The 20,457-nt window shown below is 49.0% G+C and overlaps 1 protein-coding gene across 2 annotated transcripts in view; it reads left to right on the top strand.

Annotated features, from left to right (window-relative positions):
- The first annotated feature begins 1,299 nt into the window (after positions 1–1,299).
- Positions 1,300–20,457, top strand: part of LOC120044834 (vasorin-like) — a 50,030-nt gene continuing 30,872 nt past the window's right edge. Inside the window, exons 1-2 of one of the 2 annotated variants that reach the window (XM_038989511.1) lie at positions 1,301–1,663; positions 17,122–17,180. The gene's annotated coding sequence lies outside the window, so the exon portion shown is untranslated. Of the gene's footprint in view, positions 1,664–17,121; positions 17,181–20,457 lie in introns of both variants that reach the window. The other variant, XM_038989512.1, reaches the window with a different exon arrangement.

A 20,457-nucleotide genomic window follows, 5' to 3' on the forward strand; every position in this document is an offset into this window, starting at 1 on the left:
ATATACAGGGGGAGTGTTGACCTCAGACCAATTATTTTCACAGTCTTGTGTCAACAAGCATAGTCGTAGAATCGCCCTATGGCTGCGCTGCTATGGAAGCCCAAATCGAGTCATTAACACATCAGAAGAGAGAGCTCTGTGTAAAATAGTTGTATTCTTTAAAAAATGTGAGTTATCCTGTATAGGCCTAGATTGAGGTTCCTGTAGATATAAACATATTATATAAGGAATTAGGCTACTTACAACAAACAGAAATCCAGGCCATGTGTTGATATGAACAGCTCCTTTTAGATCACTTCTGTCCTGTTTCCAACTGTATTATGGACAATTCTGACACATAGTATGTTTCTAAATGTATCTATATCTGAGTATGTGACATGGTTACACCATTACGGACTGATATCCCATTACTTCACCTCGTTGGAAACCGATTCTAAGACACTTTAAAATAGGGTGGCAGCTGCCGACGGGCTGGAAGGCGACTCAGCAGGAGGAAGTATTCAATGCCTACGAATCTCACAGTTTAACAGCGCAACAACATTAATCAATTACGACACCATACCTGCGAATGAGAGATTTGACACGTGCTTTTCTTAAATGCCAAGTGATTGACTGCCAAGTGATTGACAGTCAAAATACAAGGCTGTTCGCTTTTCCATTCCATATGAACAATTATCCAAGAATAACAAATATAGGCTGATAGGCTAAAAATGCTAAGAAATAAAAATAGGCCAAATTGTAGGCAATGGACGCATTATAGGCTCAAATCTTATAAATGTTGAAACTGGTTCACTGTCGTTTGAGTACAAACCATTTCATACTCAAAATGTGCTTTCAAAAATATGAACACAGAACTGCACAAAATAAGTTTGCAAGTAAATACTTCTCATAAGCGTGTTGTTGAAACAGGTCCTGCAGGTTTACAGTGTGAAACTAAAAGAAACATGTAGCCATTTTTTTGCGTTGCCCCAACTGTATCTGTCAAGGAGGAGAGCGCAGCATATTAGCGCTGCTTTCCAAGCCCCTGCAGCAGACAGTAGTGTGGAGTGTTGAGCGCTGCTTTCCAAGCCCCTGCAGCAGACAGTAGTGTGGAGTTATGAGCGCTGCTTTCCAAGCCCCTGCAGCAGACAGTAGTGTGGAGTGTTGAGCGCTGCTTTCCAAGCCCCTGCAGCAGACAGTAGTGTGGAGTTATGAGCGCTGCTTTCCAAGCCCCTGCAGCAGACTGTAGTGTGGAGTTATGAGCGCTGCTTTCCAAGCCCCTGCAGCAGACAGTAGTGTGGAGTGTTGAGCGCTCTGGGTCGCGTTCTAGCTCGCCTCGAGTCGCCCCTCCCATTCTCGTTAAAACTCTCCGTTCCATTCGCCAATAAAGCGCTTTTGTCTTGGGGTCGGGAAGCTTATGGGCTCTCGCCGGACACTTGAAGCGCATTCCTCGATGTGGAGCTTTCAACCACTCGCTAGACACTGGTGGCTGAAGAGTTTTTATGTATTTTAATAACTTTATGCTGTTGCACAGTTTCGGGGACTTTTGACAGAGTGCACCACGGACGACTAAAGGATTTCGAACTGTTTACTTGTTCTACGTGGGTCCTCTTGGATAACATTTTTATGTAGCACACATTTCTGAATGCGCCGCAACTCAAACTTTACGCAGGGAACAGAACCGGTAAGTTTTTTCCCCGAACAGAATGGTTTTATGAATAAACTGCAAAGTTTATATATGCAAAGTTGTGTGACACAGATTGGTCATTGAGTAGGAAGCATGTTGCAGAATGCGTAAAGCAGTACAGTTTGGAAAACAAGCCCTATAGCTGAGAAAAATGTGTGGTTATGATTTTGGATAAAGCTTGCGTTTATCAACTTTGCATGAATAACTTACGTAATTTATTGAAAAGTAATAACATAATTAAATTGAAAATTAATAATTATTATTTTTCTTCATAAAGAGACATTCGTTTTTAATAAACATATATGCCTACTAGTACACACCACCCTTCTACAGGCTCCACACTCCGACTCCTGTTATGTTATGCTATGTTATAACGTTCTATGACAGGAGTTAGCTAGAGGTGAAATGTTCACCCATTCCAGACACACCTTCTCACCGCACCGAATGAGAACCCTACAAGGCCTACAACATTCTGTAAACAACAGCTTGTCAGCTTCCAATTTGTACCATGCAAACCGAGGATCATTTAAGCAGAAACATTCACAATCACTTAAAAACATTCAATAATTTACACATCATTTACAAATATTCAAAATCACTCATATAGTCTAAAGAGCGATAACAAATAAGTATAGGCAAGTCAACCGCCACAGCATGTCTCTAATCTGTGCGGAACAACAGCTGGAAACACTTCAATCGTAACTTTATCACTAACTAGTAGGCTGCTTAAGTGTTTGACCACAGGACGCTGCGCTGGGCAGAGCTGGCGTCTAGACCGCGCCGGTCCTTTTTTTACCACCGGGAGAAGCTGTTTTCGACGTGCGGCTGGTGCTGGGGACCAGCCCAGATGAGAACGCACACGGCATAGGTTATAGGATAGGGACGTTCAACAAACAACTGGTTTCAAAAGACAAAAACTAAGCGTCTAATTTGCTCTGTTCGCCACGAGTTCAAAGGTAGGCTAATGGTATAGGCTGGTCTAGTTCTGGAGGCAAATATGTTTGGTCACACCGGGTAAAACGAGATTAACTGTTATTATCCATGGGTTAGCTGTGAATTTGCAGCAGAACAGCCAGCAAGGACCTCACATTGATTTGGAGAACCTGCAGTCCCATGACAAAATAACCAACAATTTCAATGAAAAGATAAAGTGTTCGAACCAGTTGCCAGTTTTTGGTTCCGTATTAGCGTCATTGAATTCGACTGTGTTAATTTCAACATGATTGTTATCTGCGCAGCATTACAAATGGTATCTACCTCCCCACCTGTAGGGTAGGTACTCAGTTATTAACGTGTCCATTAGCACCTGGAACATCTGGAAAACACTTGTTCTTGTTTCAAACACCTATTGATCTTCAGTCTAATGATTCATGTGCGTCGGAGTTCGCGAAAGGCATCAGTAAAATCATGCGAGTTGCTTTTCAACTTAAAACTACTCAGACACTGTATAACGTCGGAGAAAACTCTAGGAAAACAGTTGTTAAACGTTTCACATTTAGGGGAATTATATCAATAAATCACCAACAGCTATCTCCTCATTGCTACAGGTTTACATCTCATGCGTAATTGAAATGTGTAACAGATATACCCATGATACTTTACTAAAATCTATAGGCTATATGTCTCACAATTCCTCCCAATAATAAACTACATGGATATAAACCAGAGGCTATCATAAACCATGTGATAAATCATGAAAAGGCCTATTATTTGTGTCTACAAACTTTAATTAACAGTGATCATAATAAACGTATCCAGTCCACCTTTCCCAAACAACATCCAGATAAGCGCATAGTAGGCTGTTCATGTTATCTCGCCAAGTCGAACCGCTACATCTCATAAGCCATCTTTGCGTCTTCGCCACTGAGGCCAATTTTCCAAACATTTGAATATTGAGGTACGTAGCAACAGTCTTTTTTCTGAGCGAGATCCATCTGCCGGCTCTGCGCGCCCGCACTCAGGCACGGAAAATCTCTTAATCTTTCACTGCGGGCCCAACAAATGGCGGGGTAAACTACTCCAATAACCCTTCGTGCGAGGATCATCTTCACGGGGGACTATTTCCACCCTATGTATCTTGAAAGGAGAGATGAAGCTGTCATTACACAGTCAAGTACTGTATGTAGCCTATAGCTGCAGACCTCTCACCCAGGATACATATTAGCCAGACAGACTGACGTTGGCTTGAACAGAAGTGTGGATATTCGTATGTGTATGTGCTATACAGTAGACAATGAATGTTTAATTTTGACTACCAAGGGCCAAATATACAAATCGTTGTCCCTGGCATGCATAGGTCATGAGAAAACAGAGGGAAGTGTGTCACTATAATGACAGACACAGTTCAGACAGGACCCTTATGTTTCGTGGGTACCACAGGTGGCTGGTGGCACCTTATTTGGGGAGGATGGGCTCATAGTAATGGCTGCAATGGAATAAATTGAATGGTATCAAATACATGGTTTCCATACCATTTCCATTCACCACTCCACTTATTCCAGCCATTATTACGAGCCGTCCTCCCCTCAACAGCCTCCTGTGGTAGGTACTACTATCTCCTCTGCTGTGTGTCTCAGTATTTGAGCACTGACTACTTGGCACAGGAGAACACCCTGTCACTTCTCAGTGCTGAGAGACAGGCTTTCTGGACGGGACAGAGACGTGGCGGGGAGATGGTAGGAATTCTCAGGCAATGAACAGTGGATGAGAAAGGAAAGTAGAGAGAGAGAGAGAGAGATGGCGAGAGAGGGAGAGATAGAAAGAGAGAAAAATAAGGGATGAGAAAACATTCCTTTGTTTAGTATAGTGTGATACTTGACTGAGATGACAGAGAAGATGGAATCACTGAGATTGTTTGACCTCAACACTGCCAAGACCCTAGATTTAGACTAGGAGTACGTGTGTATAGATGTGTGTGTCTATGTGTGCAAGCTGCCAAGACCCTAGATTTAGACTAGGAGCATGTGTGTGTGTCCATGTGTGCAAGCTGCCAAGACCCTAGATTTAGACTAGGAGTACGTGTGTATAGATGTGTGTGTCTATGTGTGCAAGCTGCCAAGACCCTAGATTTAGACTAGGAGCATGTGTGTGTGTCCATGTGTGCAAGCTGCCAAGACCCTAGATTTAGACTAGGAGCATGTGTGTGTGTCCATGTGTGCAAGCTGCCAAGACCCTAGATTTAGACTAGGAGCACGTGTGTATAGATGTGTGTGTCTATGTGTGCAAGCTTATGTCCGTGTGTGTGTGTGTTGAGGGTATTAACGTAGAACACACACACGCTGACCGGGTGGATAACCCAGTGGCCCTGGGACCCCTCTCGTGGAGGTGAGGCCTGGTGAGGGGGACTCTGGGGGGGCTCGGCTATTTAACACATGTCTCCTGTCAGAGAGAGGCTGGCCCCCTCCTCTCCTACACACACACACACACACACACACACACACACACACACACACACACACACACACACACACACACACACACACACACACACACACACACACACACACACACAGTGCATAATCATGCAGGCACGCAAACAAGCACACACACACACCCACCCACCCACCCACAGACAGGTAGCCACACACATTACCCCTGGAGGGACAGACAGGTAGCCACACACATTACCCCTGGAGGGACAGACAGGTAGCCACACACATTACCCCTGGAGGGACAGACAGGTAGCCACACACATTACCCCTGGAGGGATAGACCGATAGCCACTCTTGGCATTTGTTTCAGACATGTGACCACACCAGGGTTTAATCTCTGCTTCGGGGTCATTGGAAAACTGCCATTCATCTATTTAGAAGACGTGTAGGAGACTGTGATGACTCAGTCTACCAGTGTCAGAATAACATAACAACCCACCAGCATTTTCCTGCTGTACTGTGTGTATAAAAAAAAAAAATAATAATAAAAAAACAACACAAAAAAAAAAAAAACACAAACACACACCTAGGCCCAGGCAACTGCTCTGCTCCTCTCGTCTCTAAGAGCAAAGAAATTTCATATCACACAGTGTACTCCAGCCAGTAGCCCCCTTTTATACCCAATTAGGAGTGGTCGTCTGAGGCCCTCCACCCTTTACAACGAGGAATTAGGGTGGAGGGCCTTCCACCCTCTGCAACAACGGATTAGGGTGTTAAAAGTCAGGTGGCGAGGAGGCCTGGGGAGACGGGGAGGGGGGAGAGGATGGGAGCAGGGCAGTCACACAGCAGGCAGGGAGTTGGAGCTGGCAAGGCATAAGAAACCTGTGTGTGTTTTTGTGTGTTTTGTATTAGCGAAACCGTGTGAAAGCAAGTGTGAATCCCAATTAGCAAGGGTGTGTGTGTCGGAGTGTATGTGTTACAATCAGCGTGTTTGGAGTGTGTTTGTGCCTACACACACATTTGGTTGTGTGTGTGTGTGTGTTTATTTGGATCTTAGCTACAGTCACAGTGTCACAATGAGTTCAACGTAGGGCTCCATCCCACCACCAGAATCAGGTGTTCCACAATACACAGGGCGTGCCACTGTTGACGTCCCAGAGTCAGAGCAGCTTTCTTGGGCAGGGCGCTTAAAGAAAGCCCCTGGCTTGAATCACTTCAAAGGGCCTCGCACATCAATGCTGACCCGGCGGTATGCGAAAAGCAAACCGATCCCCTCACGGTGTTTGCCCGCCAAGCCAAACTGAAGAAGACTCAAGCCGTTCCAGCCAAATGATGCGTTCCAAAGAACCACTTGAAAACCTCTGTATAAATATACAGGAGCACGCAAAGGCTACAAGCGGAGCCTGTCTTGAGCCCAACGCAAACCGCAAATAACTCCTGTCTTACACACTCCCTCTTGCCAACGCTCAGAATTCGCGTTTGAAGAGGAGAGATGGGGCTCCAGGACAGATGTTCCCCCTGAAAGACTGAATTACGGTTGGAAAGACAGACGTTCAGATTCAGAAACTGCCCTCTCAGCCTTTTGACTGGAAGCAACCTATTTTTTCTCCTCCTCTCTCGTTCCCTCTTTCTCGCTCTGTCTGGAAGTACATGGAAAATGCCAAAAATCAGAAAAATGGCAAAACGGCCACTAACCAAAAGTGAGAACTGGGGCCAGAGAGAAAAGGCGAGAGAGGGAGCGAGTGAGAGAGAGGGAACAAAAGAGGACAAGGGGGAGGGAGAGAGAGAGAGCGAGCACATCCCAGAGAGCCACCGCAAATTGCCATGTTTCAGTGAGGCCGTAAAACAAGATAAACGACTCTTAATCTAAGGTTGTAATTACCTCGGGCCAACACTGTCATTAGCAAATGAGCCTTGAACCAGAGAGATGGGAAGAGAGAGAGAGAGAGATGGAGAGGAGGGAGAGAGAGTGGGGGAGAGGGGGGAGAGAGAGTGGGGGGGGGGTAGAGGAAGTGGAGGGAGATTTGGATGGTCAAAGAGCGATGGAGAGTAGTAGCTTTGTCCCAGATCTGTTGGTGCTATCCTTGTCATGTTTGGCATGATGACACAAACAGACTGGTACCCACCCAGGCTAGAATGGTAGTGGCTGGAGAAACCTAAAGGTGGGGGAATTCAGGGAGAGAGGGAAGGAGAGAGAGGGGAGAGAGGGAAGGAGAGAGAGGGGGGAGAGGGAAGGAGAGAGAGGGGGGAGAGGGAAGGAGAGAGAGGGGAGAGAGGGGAGAGAGGGAAGGAGAGAGAGGGGGGAGAGGGGAGGGGGGAAAAGATGAGGGAAAGAGAGAGAAATAGATTGAGAGAGAAGGGACTGCAACGGTCACTTCAAACAGTGACACACAAAGAGCACCCATACTTAGTTCAGTGTGACCACAGCCTTGAACCTTGACTGAAGGGTCAGATATTTAATCATTGGCTATTAATGACTAATGGAAGTTCAACTAAAGAAACAAATGATCAGATGAACATTAACTCGTAACGTTTACCCACATATAGATTTAATGAGAAGTCAACAGAGTAATGGTTAGGGGAATGGTCAACTGATGTGCTGCTGCTGCTACTGTGTCTGCCTTAGGGTCAGGAGGCCCAACTGAAATCACAGGAAGTGCTGACTAGTACGCTCGCTCAAGTACACACACACACACACACACACACACACACACACACACACACACACACACACACACACACACACACACACTGACGTAGGCATGTTTACCATAAACACATACACACCAGCTCTGGTATGTTTGAGGTCCTTGGCCCCTCGTTTCTCCTGGGTCTATTTCAGTCACTGCTAATAGCGGCGTTATCAGCTACCATACGCACAGAGAAGTGGCTGTGTGTGTGTGTGTGTGTGTGTGTGTGTGTGTGTGTGTGTGTGTGTGTGTGTGTGTGTGTGTGTGTGTGTGTGTGTGTGTGTGTGTGTGTGTAAAACTAAACTTCAACCTTATTACAGGATCAACGTCAGCATAACGTGGTCACAAGGCACGAAACTGAAGAAAAAACTGGGACGTTCTATCAGAGTTTGTCCATTAAGAAATGCTTGTTTCCATTCTCCATTTCAAAATGTTTTGCTATGCTGTGCCCTAATGAACATGACCCAGTTGTGATTGTGATACAAGTCAGGACTAGTCAGTTTACATATTAAATCAGCAGAAGACTCTTTCCAAGAATCTTAGAAGCCATAAGGGTGACTATTAAAAAATCAAACGTCAACATCGGACAGCATCTAGTGTTTTCTCTATTTCTCTCCATGTATCCCACACAGGCCATCTTCAATATGGGTTGCTTTCTAGTGATCTTGTTATTTCTAATGTGGACATGTTGCCTCTGGTTGAAACTTTAACACCACACTGCTTTGCTCTCAACAGCCTGGGGAGGACTGAAGTCATCAGACAGACAGACAGACAGACAGACAGACAGACAGACAGACAGACAGACAGACAGACAGACAGACAGACAGACAGACAGACAGACAGACAGACAGACATCGTGGTGGAGGACTAAGGAGGGAGAAACAGAAAGATAGAGAGTAGGAGGAAATTGGAGATTCGACAGTCGAGAGAGGGAGAGAGATGGGTTAGAGAGAGAGATGGGAGAGAGAGATGAGATGGAGAGTGAAGAGAGAGATGGGTTAGAGAGATGAGATGGAGAGTGAAGAGGTGATGGGTTAGAGAGAGAGATGGAGAGTGAAGAGGTGATGGGTTAGAGAGAGAGATGGAGAGTGAAGAGGTGATGGGTTAGAGATGAGATGGAGAGTGAAGAGGTGATGGGTTAGAGATGAGATGGAGAGTGAAGAGGTGATGGGTTAGAGATGAGATGGAGAGTGAAGAGGTGATGGGTTAGAGATGAGATGGAGAGTGAAGAGGTGATGGGTTAGAGATGAGATGGAGAGTGAAGAGGTGATGGGTTAGAGAGAGAGATGGAGAGTGAAGAGGTGATGGGTTAGAGATGAGATGGAGAGTGAAGAGGTGATGGGTTAGAGATGAGATGGAGAGTGAAGAGGTGATGGGTTAGAGATGAGATGGAGAGTGAAGAGGTGATGGGTTAGAGATGAGATGGAGAGTGAAGAGGTGATGGGTTAGAGATGATATGGAGAGTGAAGAGGTGATGGGTTAGATATGAGATGGAGAGTGAAGAGGTGATGGGTTAGAGATGAGATGGAGAGTGAAGAGGTGATGTGTTAGAGATGAGATGGAGAGTGAAGGGGTGATGGGTTAGAGATGAGATGGAGTGAAGAGGTGATGGGTTAGAGATGAGATGGAGTGAAGAGGTGATGGGTTAGAGATGAGATGGAGAGTGAAGAGGTGATGGGTTAGAGATGAGATGGAGAGTGAAGAGGTGATGGGTTAGAGATGAGATGGAGAGTGAAGAGGTGATGGGTTAGAGATGAGATGGAGAGTGAAGGGGTAATGGGTTAGAGATGAGATGGAGAGTGAAGAGGTGATGGGTTAGAGATGAGATGGAGAGTGAAGGGGTGATGGGTTAGAGATGAGATGGAGAGTGAAGAGGTGATGGGTTAGAGATGAGATGGAGAGTGAAGAGGTGATGGGTTAGAGATGAGATGGAGAGTGAAGAGGTGATGGGTTAGAGATGAGATGGAGAGTGAAGAGGTGATGGGTTAGAGATGAGATGGAGAGTGACGAGGTGATGGGTTAGAGATGAGATGGAGAGTGAAGATGTGATGGGTTAGAGATGAGATGGAGAGTGAAGAGGTGATGGGTTAGAGATGAGATGGAGAGTGAAGAGGTGATGGGTTAGAGATGGACAGGGACTTCAAAGATAGAGACTAAATCAATGTGTCTATTCTGAGTTGTTGAGTACATCTGTTTTCAGGGCCGTACTCCTATTTTTAGATGGTCAATATTTAGTCTTGAGGCCAGTATCACCCAGACCAGAACCACATGTCTCTGTGTTGAGGTCAGCAGAGATGACCTATACAGCCTAGCAGAGATGACCTACACAGCCTAACAGAGATGACCTACACAGCCTAACAGTGATGACCTACACAGCCTAACAGTGATGACCTACACAGCCTAACAGTGATGACCTACACAGCCTAACAGTGATGACCTACACAGCCTAACAGTGATGACCTACACAGCCTAGCAGTGATGACCTACACAGCCTAACAGAGATGACCTACACAGCCTAACAGAGATGACCTACACATCCTAACAGTGATGACCTACACAGCCTAACAGAGATGACCTACACAGCCTAACAGTGATGACCTACACAGCCTAACAGAGATGACCTACACAGCCTAACAGAGATGACCTACACATCCTAACAGTGATGACCTACACACACACACACACACACACACACACACACACACACACACACACACACACACACACACACACACACACACACACACACACACACACACACACACACACACACACACACACACAGCTGAATCTCCACTACCTTAGTCACTCCCATATAGATAAATAAGCACATGCACAGATCCATGTCTGAAGAAGCCCACTAACAGCAAGCCAAAAAGCCAAACTCTGCGACCGGGGACTATTTTCAGACGTAAACGGTGTGTGTGTGTTCTTCACCATGATTGTGAGTGTGTATTTAACTGTGTGACTGTCAGCCAGAGAGTGAGTCAGTGTTGGTGCATACAGCATAGTATCTGGTGTTGGTGCATACAGTGTAGTCTCTGGTGTTGGTGCATACAGCATAGTCTCTGGTGTTGGTGCATACAGTGTAGTCTCTGGTGTTGGTGCATACAGTGTCGTCTCTGGTGTTGGTGCATACAGCGTAGTCTCTGGTGTTGGTGCATACAGCGTAGTCTCTGGTGTTGGTGCATACAGTATAGTCTCTGGTGTTGGTGCATACAGCATAGTCTCTGGTGTTGGTGCATACAGCGTAGTCTCTGGTGTTGGTGCATACAGCGTAGTCTCTGGTTAGACTGTGTGCTCTTGTGAAACAAGGAGATGTCTCCACCTTTATGAACGCTTGGCTGGATGACAAGGTTTCTGGATGACAAGGTTTCTGGATGACAAGGTTTCTGGATGACAAGGTTTCTGGATGACAAGGTTTCTGGATGACAAGGTTTCTGGATGACAAGGTTTCTGGATGACAAGGTTTCTGGATGACTGTGGTGCAAGGATACTGGAGAAAAACAACTTCTAGATTGGAGAGAGTTAAGAGATGTGTGTGTGTGTGTGTTTGTGTGTACGCGTTTGTGCAAGAATGTACTTATTTCTCTCTCTGTGTGTGTCCAGATGTACAGCATGTGTGTGTGGATGTATGCATACATCTGTTCGCTTGGTTGAGTTTAATCAACTGGAGGAAAACAGCTTAAAGGAGCCCACATAAATAAATATCTGGAATGAATATGTTGCTGGGGAAGCCCCAGGGCCTAACGACTCTCAGCACCAGTCACCTCTATATCAAGCGGTTTGGTTCAATCCAATTCCCAGTTGGACTTGGATTCAAATACTATTCAAAATCGTTGAAATACTTTGAGCATTTGCTTTAGCTTGCCTGGAGGGCCAGGTGGGCGGGGTTTGCAGTTTTCCATTTCAATACTTTTCTATTGGTTCCATTCCAACAGGCAAGATAAATCAAAACACAGATACAGTATTTTAAATGATTTCAAATAGTATTTGAACCCAGGTCTGATGGAGAATAACACAAACACAGGGTTTGTGATGAACTCATGAAGTGGACATAGAGTTTGTCTCTAAGCAATTATGTTAGAAGTCAACATGAAAGACATACACACACAAACAGGCTGCCCTTCCATCAGCGCTGTCGCCTGAGGAGCGGTATGATGAAAATGTGTTATTGGAGCGGTTGTGTCCTTTTGATGCTGACAGCAATGTTGTTGTCAACAGTCAGTCTCTGGCGTCAGACACAGCCCGATACGATCAGCTGAGACTGTATAGTGTGTGTGTTACCTGTGAGTGGGTACACAGGTACAAGAAACACAGGTACACTCATTAATTACACAAACAGGTTTATAGCGCCTTTCTGTCAGTGTCACTTCACCGGTTTGGCTTTGGAAGAGTATCAAACATCTGTTTGTATGAATTACAGTCACACTGTGTACTTTGAGAGGCTCACAGTGATGTGTGTCAGGCAGGGGGCCAAATCTCCTGTTATTCAAAGTTACACATCAGTAAAGTCATCTAAAGTCACAGCCATCTAAATACATAGGTCATGGGTTATAACCTGGTTCACACAGAACCCTGTAAAGAACACACACACATTGAACCACAGACAGAGACAGCAGCTCTGCTTACACACACACATTGAACCACAGACAGAAGCTCTGTTCACACACATTGAACCACAGACAGAGACAGCAGCTCTGTTAACACACACATCTTTGGCACTTCCTTAACCTTGGTCTTCTGATGCTACAGGTGCAGTATGTGATTAGAGAGCCTAAGTACTGTAGCTGTGTTAAACTACTGTCCTACTATGATACCCTGCCGTCACTCACTACGTACTGTAGCTGTGTTAAACTACTGTCCTACTATGATACCCTGCCGTCACTCACTAAGTACTGTAGCTGTGTTAAACTACTGTCCTACTATGATACCCTGCTTTCACTCACTAAGTACTGTAGCTGTGTTAAACTACTGTCCTACTATGATACCCTGCCAGTCATAAACACACCACCATACTCGTAGAGTCATATACATACACTTTAATGCCGGCTTATGCACACGTCACTTCGCACGCACGCACGCACGCACGCACGCACGCACGCACGCACGCACGCACACACACACACACACACACACACGGCCCGATACGATGGCCAGCAGTTCAGGGAGCTGACAGACAGAAGACAGCCTGCCTTCTTGCTCTTCTTTTCCTCCCTCACTTCCTCTGTCATTCTATCGTTGTCTGGTTGGATCGTTCATCCTTTCGCTCCCCGTGCCAGAACGCCTCATACGCCACACGGCCTGCTGTCGCTCAGCACGCTCCCTACCTCCCTCCTCGCACCCCTCCCATATGGCGCTGGAATGCATCACATTAAAACAACACCACTTCCTGTTCAGCTTGTGGGGTGGTGTGGAGAGCAGGACTGGAGCTGGGAGGGAAGGAGATGGGGGTTGTTGTGGGGTGATGTGGAGAGCAGGACTGGAGCTGGGAGGAAATGAGATGGGGGTTGTTGTGGGGTGATGGGGAGAGCAGGACTGGAGCTGGGAGGAAATGAGATGGGGGTTGTTGTGGGGTGATGGGGAGAGCAGGACTGGAGCTGGGAGGGGAGGAGATGGGGGTTGTTGTGAGGTGATGTGGAGAGCAGGACTGGAGCTGGGAGGAAATGAGATGGGGGTTGTTGTGGGGTGATGTGGAGAGCAGGACTGGAGCTGGGAGGGGAGGAGATGGGGGTTGTTGTGGAGAGCAGGACTGGAGCTGGGAGGAAATGAGATGGGGGTTGTTGTGAGGTGATGTGGAGAGCAGGACTGGAGCTGGGAGGGGAGGAGATGGGGGTTGTTGTGAGGTGATGTGGAGAGCAGGACTGGAGCTGGGAGGGGAGGAGATGGGGGTTGTTGTGGAGAGCAGGACTGGAGCTGGGAGGAAATGAGATGGGGGTTGTTGTGAGGTGATGTGGAGAGCAGGACTGGAGCTGGGAGGGGAGGAGATGGGGGTTGTTGTGAGGTGATGTGGAGAGCAGGACTGGAGCTGGGAGGGGAGGAGATGGGGGTTGTTGTGGGGTGATGTGGAGAGCAGGACTGGAGCTGGGAGGGCAGGAGATGGGGGTTGTTGTGAGGTGATGTGGAGAGCAGGACTGGAGCTGGGAGGAAATGAGATGGGGGTTGTTGTGGGGTGATGTGGAGAGCAGGACTGGAGCTGGGAGGGGAGGAGATGGGGGTTGTTGTGGGGTGATGTGGAGAGCAGGACTGGAGCTGGAAGGGCAGGAGATGGGGGTTGTTGTGTGGTGATGTGGAGAGCAGGACTGGAGCTGGGAGGAAATGAGATGGGGGTTGTTGTGGGGTGATGTGGAGAGCAGGACTGGAGCTGTGAGGGGAGGAGATGGGGGTTGTTGTGGGGTGATGTGGAGAGCAGGACTGGAGCTGGGAGGGCAGGAGATGGGGGTTGTTGTGGGGTGATGTGGAGAGCAGGACTGGAGCTGGGAGGAAATGAGATGGGGGTTGTTGTGGGGTGATGGGGAGAGCAGGACTGGAGCTGGGAGGGGAGGAGATGGGGGTTGTTGTGAGGTGATGTGGAGAGCAGGACTGGAGCTGGGAGGAAATGAGATGGGGGTTGTTGTGGGGTGATGTGGAGAGCAGGACTGGAGCTGGGAGGGGAGGAGATGGGGGTTGTTGTGGAGAGCAGGACTGGAGCTGGGAGGAAATGAGATGGGGGTTGTTGTGAGGTGATGTGGAGAGCAGGACTGGAGCTGGGAGGGGAGGAGATGGGGGTTGTTGTGAGGTGATGTGGAGAGCAGGACTGGAGCTGGGAGGGGAGGAGATGGGGGTTGTTGTGGGGTGATGTGGAGAGCAGGACTGGAGCTGGGAGGGCAGGAGATGGGGGTTGTTGTGAGGTGATGTGGAGAGCAGGACTGGAGCTGGGAGGAAATGAGATGGGGGTTGTTGTGGGGTGATGTGGAGAGCAGGACTGGAGCTGGGAGGGGAGGAGATGGGGGTTGTTGTGGGGTGATGTGGAGAGCAGGACTGGAGCTGGGAGGGCAGGAGATGGGGGTTGTTGTGGGGTGATGTGGAGAGCAGGACTGGAGCTGGGAGGGCAGGAGATGGGGGTTGTTGTGGGGTGATGTGGAGAGCAGGACTGGAGCTGGGAGGAAATGAGATGGGGGTTGTTGTGGGGTGATGGGGAGAGCAGGACTGGAGCTGGGAGGGGAGGAGATGGGGGTTGTTGTGAGGTGGTGTGGAGAGCAGGACTGGAGCTGGGAGGAAATGAGATGGGGGTTGTTGTGGGGTGGTGTGGAGAGCAGGACTGGAGCTGGGAGGGAAGGAGATGGGGGTTGTTGTGGGGTGATGTGGAGAGCAGGACTGGAGCTGGGAGGGGAGGAGATGGGGGTTGTTGTGGAGAGCAGGACTGGAGCTGGGAGGAAATGAGATGGGGGTTGTTGTGAGGTGATGTGGAGAGCAGGACTGGAGCTGGGAGGGGAGGAGATGGGGGTTGTTGTGGGGTGATGTGGAGAGCAGGACTGGAGCTGGGAGGGCAGGAGATGGGGGTTGTTGTGAGGTGATGTGGAGAGCAGGACTGGAGCTGGGAGGAAATGAGATGGGGGTTGTTGTGGGGTGATGTGGAGAGCAGGACTGGAGCTGGGAGGGGAGGAGATGGGGGTTGTTGTGGAGAGCAGGACTGGAGCTGGGAGGAAATGAGATGGGGGTTGTTGTGAGGTGATGTGGAGAGCAGGACTGGAGCTGGGAGGGGAGGAGATGGGGGTTGTTGTGAGGTGATGTGGAGAGCAGGACTGGAGCTGGGAGGGGAGGAGATGGGGGTTGTTGTGGGGTGATGTGGAGAGCAGGACTGGAGCTGGGAGGGCAGGAGATGGGGGTTGTTGTGAGGTGATGTGGAGAGCAGGACTGGAGCTGGGAGGAAATGAGATGGGGGTTGTTGTGGGGTGATGTGGAGAGCAGGACTGGAGCTGGGAGGAAATGAGATGGGGGTTGTTGTGGAGAGCAGGACTGGAGCTGGGAGGAAAGGAGATGGGGGTTGTTGTGGGGTGATGTGGAGAGCAGGACTGGAGCTGGGAGGGAAGGAGATGGGGGTTGTTGTGAGGTGATGTGGAGAGCAGGACTGGAGCTGGGAGGAAATTAGATGGGGGTTGTTGTGGGGTGATGTGGAGAGCAGGACTGGAGCTGGGAGGAAATGAGATGGGGGTTGTTATGGGGTGATGGGGAGAGCAGGACTGGAGCTGGGAGGGAAGGAGATGGGGGTTGTTGTGGGGTGATGGGGAGAGCAGGACTGGAGCTGGGAGGGAAGGAGATGGGGGTTGTTGTGAGGTGATGTGGAGAGCAGGACTGGAGCTGGGAGGAAATGAGATGGGGGTTGTTGTGGGGTGATGTGGAGAGCAGGACTGGAGCTGGGAGGGGAGGAGATGGGGGTTGTTGTGAGGTGATGGGGAGAGCAGGACTGGAGCTGGGAGGGAAGGAGATGGGGGTTGTTGTGGGGTGGTGTGGAGAGCAGGACTGGAGCTGGGAGGGAAGGAGATGGGGGTTGTTGTGGGGTGGTGTGGAGAGCAGGACTGGAGCTGGGAGGGAAGGAGATGGGGGTTGTTGTGGGGTGGTGTGGAGAGCAGGACTGGAGCTGGGAGGGAAGGAGATGGGGGTTGTTGTGAGGTGATGTGGAGAGCAGGACTGGAGCTGGGAGGAAATGAGATGGGGGTTGTTGTGGGGTGATGGGGAGAGCAGGACTGGAGCTGGGAGGGAAGGAGATGGAGGTTGTTGTGGGGTGATGTGGAGAGCAGGACTGGAGCTGGGAGGGCAGGAGATGGGGGTTGTTGTGGGGTGATGTGGAGAGCAGGACTGGAGCTGGGAGGGAAGGAGATGGGGGTTGTTGTGGGGTGATGTGGAGAGCAGGACTGGAGCTGGGAGGGAAGGAGATGGGGGTTGTTGTGGGGTGGTGTGGAGAGCAGGACTGGAGCTGGGAGGGCAGGAGATGGGGGTTGTTGTGGGGTGATGTGGAGAGCAGGGAGGGCAGGAGATGGGGGTTGTTGTGGGGTGATGTGGAGAGCAGGACTGGAGCTGGGAGGGAAGGAGATGGGGGTTGTTGTGGGGTGATGTGGAGAGCAGGACTGGAGCTGGGAGGGAAGGAGATGGGGGTTGTTGTGGGGTGATGTGGAGAGCAGGACTGGAGCTGGGAGGGAAGGAGATGGGGGTTGTTGTGGGGTGATGTGGAGAGAAAAGGTCTGGTCAACCATAACTAAAACAATCCCCAAAAGAGGTGAGTTAAACTACTGTACCTACCTTAACTACAAGCGATGGTCTGTGTGTTCTGACCACACCTCAACGGTCAAGATGATTGGTCAGTCACAAATACAGTGTGTGTGTTAATGTGTTTGTCCTGTTGTGTTGTCTACAGATAGAGGGGACACCACCGCCCCAGTCAACGTGAAGGGAAACAGACATCTTGCTGAGTGGGTAAGTTAAGGGTTCGTTGTTTGACCGTCCATTTCACTCCTCTTCAATGTGTATATGACAGAGTAGTTAAGTTGCTATACTACCAGAAATACGACTACTAACACTTTATCCATATGAAATAACATGATACAAGTTTATTGTCAACAGACAGGTTTTAGTTCACTTCAGAAGTATCATAGGGTAGCATTTTTGGCACATTTCTGAATGAGGAAACATCCTGTTGAATGATTGCATTCAGAGTTTCCAGAAAGCACACTTGGCTGTTGATAGTGTTAACCTCAACACATTCCTTCGTCATGAGTCCTCTTCACATTTGACTGAGTCCCTCAATGAGAAGTTGTCTACCTACCTACAACATGGGTCCGACTGAGAGCAGACACATGCTATACTGAGCAGAGAGAGCTGTTGAAGAAGCATGGAGGGGGGGGCATGGCTGCCTGGTTTGGAAGTTATAAAGTCTATGGGCAGTGGCAGAAAGGCAACAGGATGGTGAGTGTGTGTGTGTGTGTGTGTGTGTGTGATGGTCTATAAAAGTGCAGGCAGGGGAGGCTTATTCAATCACTGGTGATAATTGCCCCTCTCCACCCCCCTGGGCCGGTCCATTATAGATTGAGGGGGAGTGTGGCTGGTCCAGCTGGGATGGTCTATTATGTGAGGCAGGGGGAGTGTGTCTGGGTCAAGCTGTGGTCTGGTCCAGCAGTCAGGCCCTGGGGCAGCGGGGGCTGTTGTTAAGGTCTGACAGGGGCTGTGCAGGCTTGGAAAGTGTGCTCTGCTTTTCTCCCCCCTCCTCTCCTTTCTGACCCAGAACACAGCCCACTGCTCAAGGCCTGTGGGGTCTGGAATCATTAGTACACTCACTAATTGCCTTACAACCACCTCTACCTTTCCCTCCTCCCCACTCCTCAAACCTCAGAGAGAGACAGAGAGAGACAGAAAGAGAGAGACAGAGGGAAAGAGAGCAATACAGAGAGAGCTCTGTGAGGCATGCAGTAACACGGACACCCACACATTGGCCCCACTCTGGAGAGCAGACTTGTGGAAAGACAAACACACACATGTACTGCAGGCAGGCAGGCAGGCAGGCAGGCAGGCAGGCAGGCAGGCAGGCAGGCAGGCAGGCAGGCAGGCAGGCAGGCAGGCAGGCAGGCAGGCAGGCAGGCAGGCAGGCAGGCAGGCAGGCAGGCAGGCAGGCAGGCAGGCAGGCAGGCAGGCAGGCAGGCAGGCAGGCAGGCAGGCAGGCAGGCAGGCAGGCAGGCAGGCAGGCAGGCAGGCAGGCAGGCAGGCAGGCAGGCAGGCAGGCAGGCAGGCAGGCAGTCAGGCAGGCAGGCAGTGAGGCAGGATGTCACTGTGTGCTGTAGTTTGAGGCAGTGCGTTGGAGCTTTGATGTTAAAACGACAGGATTAAGGTAGAACCAGCCAGAAGACTATGTGTTGACACAAACCCTCTCTCGTTAGATAGTGAATTATTTACAACCCAGCAGCGCTCCAACCAGACACACAATCCTGAACTAGAAGAAGTGTGTATGTATGTGTGTGTGTGAGAGAGAAGCTGTGTCTGTCTCCAAACCATGGAGCGTCTGAAAAGGTCTCTGAAAGGCAGTCAACGTATGGGGCCATGACAGGGCTGAGATCATATAGACTAGGGAGGGTCTGTCTGCTCCATCACCGAGGACATGTATCTGCTCCTGGACGGGTCTGATAGAGGGCCCCTCTATAGGCTGTACAACAGAATGACAACCAACATAAACACCGTGTCTGGAAGGCTACGTCCAGAAACACCTGGACACTGTGTGAAGGGACGTGTCGTTCTCCTCTCTGGGGGTTTCAGAATAGGAGTGAACAAATAAGGATGTACCATTGTGTCTCTCTCTCTCTCTCCTGAGCATTAACAACAAGACAGTGTGACTAACCCATAGAACACATGTGGATTCCATCTGTGGGCAAACACACACACACACACACACAGAGATCTACCAAAACCTCACCAAGGGCCCCGTCTCTCACCTGTCCAGATGGGGGGCACGAGGAGGCTCGGGGGGAATAGCTCTCAAATTGAATTCAGTGGTGGGTTGTTTAAAGTGGAGCGCCATGTGGAACACATGCCCAGGCAGTGGTGTGTGTTAGCGCTCCAGCCTCCGCAGGCAGATCTCTCTCTCATTGTTGTTTTCTTGAGGAATCTCTCCCATATCTAACCCAGCGAGCATGGCACACCTGTTGCACGTTAATTGCAGTGTTCCAGGGTCACGGTGATATAACCTTGTTGAAAGATCTCTCAGCCACAGAGTAGAGGCAGCACCGGCAGAAGCAGGCAGCAGTGAGCTCAGGAGGCAGGCGAGGCCACCCCGGGACAAGCCAAGCTGACAGGGGGAAGTTAGAGGCGGTTGGTTGAGCTATGAGGCCCTGGCAAGTGACCAACACAGCGAGATGTCTTCTCACAATGCATTCTTTTGTGACAGTTTAAATCAGCCAAAGAGATCTTCTTGTCATAATTTATCTGTGTGTGTGTGTGTGTGTGTGTGTGTGTGTGTGTGTGTGTGTGTGTGTGTGTGTGTGTGTGTGTGTGTGTGTGTGTGTGTGTGTGTGTGTGTGTGTGTGTGTGCGCGCATGTGTTTTATGGGATAAAGCCCCTAGGCTAGAATGACTTAAAATCACAAACAGTCATTTCTACAGTACAGTAAACTACAGACCTGTAAAACAGGTAGATAGGTCTGTAAACACAGGCTTATTGTCAAAGAATGTGGAAAGAAAGTGTAAATGTTTAGATGTGAGTAAACCCTACACTGTCCTCTACTGACACAATGACACAGACACACTACTGTCTACAACCCAAATCCCTCTCAGCCTCCAGATCAGACTACATACACCATGTGACTTCATGACTACCCAGATCCTAGAGAGACGTGGAGAGAGACGTGATTAGGTTCAGATGACTGATGTAGTCAATGTCACCACCTGGACCTACGTAAATCACATCAACGTTTATTGGTCACGTACACATGTGCCTCTACTCCACAGATTGATAAATAAGACACAGTGACAATTAAGTTAGCAACAACAACTAATTACATTGTCAATAGCCACACCAAAAGTTGTGGTTACCCTAGCACAAACACACTTGATTCAACGAATCATCTCATCAAGGCTTTCATTACTAGCACTAACACACTTGATTCAACGAATCATCTCATCAAGGCTTTCATTACTAGCACAAACACACTTGATTCAACGAATCATCTCATCAAGGCTTTCATTACTAGCACAAACACACTTGATTCAAC

Source organism: Salvelinus namaycush, chromosome 3 (genome assembly GCF_016432855.1).
Source record: "Salvelinus namaycush isolate Seneca chromosome 3, SaNama_1.0, whole genome shotgun sequence".
Taxonomy (NCBI): Eukaryota; Metazoa; Chordata; class Actinopteri; order Salmoniformes; family Salmonidae; genus Salvelinus; species Salvelinus namaycush.